Genomic DNA, 5094 nt, shown 5'->3' on the forward strand with positions numbered 1-5094 from the left:
TCAAAAAAAAAAAAAAAAAGAAGAAGAAAGTTGACCTTACGCTGAGCACCAATCCAGTCAGGCCCACCCTGCCAGACCTACACAAATGATTTCACTTCATCTCAGACCTGGTGAGGGTGGGCTGCAACTCCAAGAGCGCCCCACACAAGCTTGGGAGCAGAGTGACAGGCAGCAGGAAAGCCAGCTGAGGAGGAAGGAGCTGGTCAACCCACCAGCACAGGGCTCCGCCCCAGGGCCAGGAGCTGAAGCTGGGAAAAGCAGCTCTGGCTGTGCCGCGGGCGTCCAGATCTGACCAGCGCCTGGACCCGCATCACGCCGCCTCTGGGAGATGCTGGCGCAAACCATGAGAGCAGCCGGAAAGGTTCGGGAAGGCCGGCTGAGCACACTGGACAGAGCAAGGCGCCTCAGCGCCACTTGCAATCTGGCTGCGCGCACACAGCAGCGCACAGGCTCTAAGACACCCTGCCCTGCCCTGCCTCGTGTCCACCTGCGGGATGGAGACTCACCGGATGGTCTCGATGATTTCATGAGCAGCATCGTGATGTTTGTCCTGAAAAAAGACAGGGACAGAATTCAAATCCAGGAGCTGGCCTCCATCTGCAAGGGACCCCAGGCCACCACAGGAAGTGATCCTGCCTCCCAGATGACGAAGGCCGTCGACTCCCATCTCCTCAACGCCCAACCAGAGAGCCCCCAAGCCCACCTCTCGCCAGGGATCACCAGAGATGTCCCCCAAACCCAGGCACAGGGTCACACGGGAAATTCTGACCTTGCTGGGGACCGCTCTGGGCACTGTTCCCACAACAGGCAGCAGAGAGAGGCCTGGCGTGATGTACGCCCCCAACCCTCCCCTCTCCCCACCCGCCTGGCTGCCTGCTTCTCCCTGGTGGCTGGCCGATTCCCACCCGCATCTGGCAACACGAGCATCTCCGGCTGACCTCCACATTCCCTGGTCTCCCCAGAGCTGCCTGGCCAGGAGGACATGCCCCAGGCCTTCCCAGAGCTGCCCCATTGGGACCGCATGCCCCAGGCCTCTCCCAGGACCAGCCTCGTCCCCCACCCGCCGGGAGCCACAGCCTGATCGGGGTTCTGCCTCTGGGGGCCCAACACATGACCACGGGCACACAGGCTCCACAGGGCCTCTGCTTCCCCATCTACAACATGCATGAGGATCGCCTCCCCAGAGCCCAGAACCCGCCACACCTAAGACCACGGTCCACAGTCAACACAGTTCACTGCCCCCAGCCTTCCCTCCACACTCCTCCCAAGGCCAATGCCAAAGGCAGCGTCACCACTCAGCAGGGACTGCGACCTCTGAACACCCATCAGGAGAAACAGACCAGGTATACACCGACAGACTTGCACATGAGCGTTTATGCACACACATGCTGAATAAGCAACAAAAGGAAAGAGGCCAGGTGCGGTGGCTCACGCCTATAAGCCCAGCACTTTGGGAGGCCAAGGTGAGAGGATTGCCTGAGCCCATGGGTTCGAGACCAGCCCGGGCAACTTGGCGAGACCTCATCTCTACAATACATCAGAAAATGAGCTGGGCATGGTGGTGCATGCCTGTAGTTCCAGCTGCTTGGAAGGCTGAGGCGGAAGGATCGCCGGAGCCCAGCAGGTCGAGGCTGCAGTGCCCTCCAGCCTGGGTGACAGTGAGACTCAAAAAAAAAAGGAGAGAAAAGGGGGAAGCAGAGGCCTGCTTAGGACACGGTGGACGTGGGAGGTCACCAGGGTCCTCTGCGAGAACCCCTCCACCTCACCTGCGGGCCCCAGGCTAGAGGCCACACCCATGGCCACTCTCCTCCCACAGGCACCTGCCTGCTTCCGGTTCACCCAAGACCACTGTGACCACACTTCCCACCCACTTATGGCGGACACACAAAGCCACAGTGACCCCAGGCTCCCGCACCACAATACCATGGCCAGCAAGGCCTGGCTAATACGCATGCCCATGGAAGCAAGCTTGAGGGGGGGCCCTCTCCACCCGAGAGCGGCCATGATGTCCACAGCCTCGAGAGGCCTTGACAAGGACTCCTGACCACGAGAAGACAAGCCATGAGGTTTCCTGCTGCTGAGGGTCAGGGTCACTTTGTCACAAGACAGCCACTAACAATGCTTTTGTAAGAAATTCCAGCTGGGCTCACGGGCTCAGCCTGTAATCCCAGCACTTTGGGAGGCTGAGGTGAGTGAATTGCCTGAGCCCGCGCTTTCAAGACCTGCCTGGGCAACTTGGCAAGACCTCATCTCTACAATAAATCAAAAACTAGCCGGGCATGGTAGCACGCGCCTGTAATTCCAGCTACCTGGAAGGTTGAGGCGGAAAGATCGCCGGAGCCCAGCAGGTCAAGGCTGCGGTGGCCGGGAGCGGCCACTGCACTCCAGTCTGGGCGCCAGAGTGAGACTCCAACTCAAAAAAAAAAAAGAAATTCCAATGTCAGCACTTAGACCCCTAGCCCTGGCCTGCAAAGCAGGCGGTGCCAATGGTACTCGGAGGCCGAGACCAGAGACGTGGCAAGGTGAGCGCAAAAGCCACAGGTGCCCCATGAGGATCCTGGGACAGCCCTAGCTGCCCTGTTCTTTCCCTTCACACGTCCCAGTCTTGTGACCAGGAGGAACTCACCTCGATGGACACCTAAAGTGTGTCACTCATAGCCACGGGCCACACAGCAGAGCCTTAAGGTCAGAATCCTGGTGTGAACCACCCAGCCCAGCAGCCTGATCTCGGCAGCAGTCCATGCAAGGAGGACTCAGCCGGACAGAGACACTGGCACCGAGGAACACCCCCAAGTTCTGCCCCATCAGAGAGCCTGGGCAGACTGGACACCCCAGGAAGCCCAGGCGGCAGAGCGGCCAGACCTCCCCCACCTCCCAGAGGAGCAACCAACGTGGGGGCTGGATGGGGCCATGCGAAGGCCCGAAGTTCAGACATGGACACCATGTTTCTGGGGAGGAGCCACTAGAACACCCCCAGCCCCACCCGGGCCGCAGAGACAGAGTCAGGTTCCCCTGCCCACCACAGCTAGTGCCACAGACTCTGAATCCCCTGGGATCTGCTCCAGATCCTCAAGGGAGTCTCCCAGGATGGGCCCATGCAAGCACTCTAGAGAGCCCGCTAGAGAGCCCGCAATCCTCTAACATCCCGGCCGCCCGGAAACCCACATGCATCTTCACAGACCCGTGTAGGAAGCCCTGACCTCGGGGCCCCGGGCCATCTGCCCCGGAAGAGGAGGACACACAGCATGGACGTCCGCCCTCCGGAGTGCTAGCATCCACCCTCCTGCCCCCAGCAGCCTCCTCCCACAGCGCAGGTTGGGGTGAATGAGGAAGCCGGCCTGCCGTACCCACGTCCAGCACACCGCCTCAGGACGAACCAGCGCCAAGTGCACAGAATCCCCACCACGGCAGGTGCCGGACCACGGATTCTGAAAGCCCCAGAAAAAGGCCCCAGGGCTCCTTGGAGAAAGGGCTGGTTCCAGGCAGGGGCAGGGAAGACCCAGATGAGGCTGCAGCAGCTGGTGGGGCCAGAAAGCGAAGACACGCCCGAAAAGGGACAGAGCTCGTCGAAGGGACCCAGGAGGCAATGGGCTGCACCCGCAGGTGCCAGCTGGGAACAATTTGAGCACTGCTACCGTGACGGCACCGGCTCAGAACCAGAGGATGAAATAAGTTCCACAAAACCCCACTGACATGAAACGGTAAGAAGCAAATAAATGGAGAGGCAGCCTTCCTACAGAGAAGTCCAATGACAAGAAGGAGTAAGGCTGAGGCAGGAGGATCGCTTGAAGCCAGGAGTTTGAGACCAGGCTGGACAACACAGAGGGGCCCCCCCACCATCTCTACCAAAAAAAAAAAGACGGAAGGAAGAGGAAGAGAGGAGATTACCCTTAGGCAAACGCTGTTGCAATAATCTTTCAGCCGCAGCCCGCCCCACGCAGCAACCCTTGCTGGCCCATCCAAGGAGGCCTAGACACCTGTGCACCCCAGAGCCCCTCCCAGGTAAGGAGGAACAGCAGTCCCACAGTGGAGGGACCCAGATGCCACCCTGACCGGGCGCAAGGTGACATCACCATGATGAGAAGCAGATACCACAAGCCATCCAACTGGCCTGAGGAGGACACAGGTCCTTAAGAGGGTTCCGCCCAGGACGCAGAACCTCAGCGCCCTCAGGAGGGCCAGACAGCCCACCAAGCAACACCTCACAGAGCGACTGGCCCTCCGAGCCACCGGCCGGCTCTCCTAGCATCCTGACCGTGAGGCCTGGTGTTCCTGGGGCAGCGGCAGCTCCAGGCAGGGACCATCCAGGCCAGGGACGCTCACGCAGCCGAGTGAGGGTCTGCCCCTGCCGACCTGCAGGTGTGGCTCCTGGCCCCGTGAGAAGTGGGGCCACGAGGGAATGCCACACGACATGCTGCAACGTTTCTGTAACTCTCAAATCACTTCAGGGTCAAGTTTAAAAGGCTCCAACAGACACTTAGACCAGCAGGTCCCTGCCACGCTGCTGCAGGATCCGGGTCTCACCTGTGGGGATGTCCCTAAGCCCACACCTCCCTGACGATGTCCTATTCGGGAGATGGAAAACATCCTTCTTCCTTTTAACGTGACGGGAACACTGTGAAGATACACACGGCACACCTAAAGCCTCTCAATATACCAATTCCGTAAATGTCAATAGCACCTCTCCTTAGCTAACATTTTATATCCTTTTCTCTTTTTTTTTTGAGTTAGGGTCTCACTCTGTCACCCGGGCTGGAGTGCAGTGGCACGATCACAGCTCACCACAGTCTTGACCTCCTGAGCTCAGGTGATCCTCCCGCCTTTGCCTCCCAAGTAGCTGGGACTACAGGCACCACCACACCTGTTGAGTTTGAGACCAGCCTATGCAACATGGTAAGACTTCACCCCTACAATAAAACAAAAAATTCAGCCGGGTGTGGTAGCACACACCTGTAGTTTTGGCTACTTGGAAGGCAATCGCCGGAGTCCAGCAGGTCGACACCGGGGTGCTGTGAGCGTGCCACTGCACTCCAGCCCGGGTGATGGAATAAGACTCCAAGTCAAAAAAAAAAAAAAAAAAAAAAAAAAAAAAAA

The 5094-nt window shown here is 58.9% G+C and overlaps 1 protein-coding gene across 1 annotated transcript in view; it reads right to left on the reverse strand.

Moving 5' to 3' along the window:
• The window catches only part of DOT1L (DOT1 like histone lysine methyltransferase), a 44430-nt gene extending 43886 nt beyond the window's left edge, over nucleotides 1–544 (reverse strand). The window contains exon 1 of the mRNA XM_021716158.1: nucleotides 507–544. The gene's annotated coding sequence lies outside the window, so the exon portion shown is untranslated. The remainder of the gene's footprint in view (nucleotides 1–506) is intronic.
• Nucleotides 545–5094: the final 4550 nt, after the last annotated feature.

Source organism: Carlito syrichta, unplaced genomic scaffold (assembly GCF_000164805.1).
Source record: "Carlito syrichta isolate Samal-C Ts95f unplaced genomic scaffold, Tarsius_syrichta-2.0.1 Scaffold308205, whole genome shotgun sequence".
NCBI lineage: Eukaryota > Metazoa > Chordata > Mammalia > Primates > Tarsiidae > Carlito > Carlito syrichta.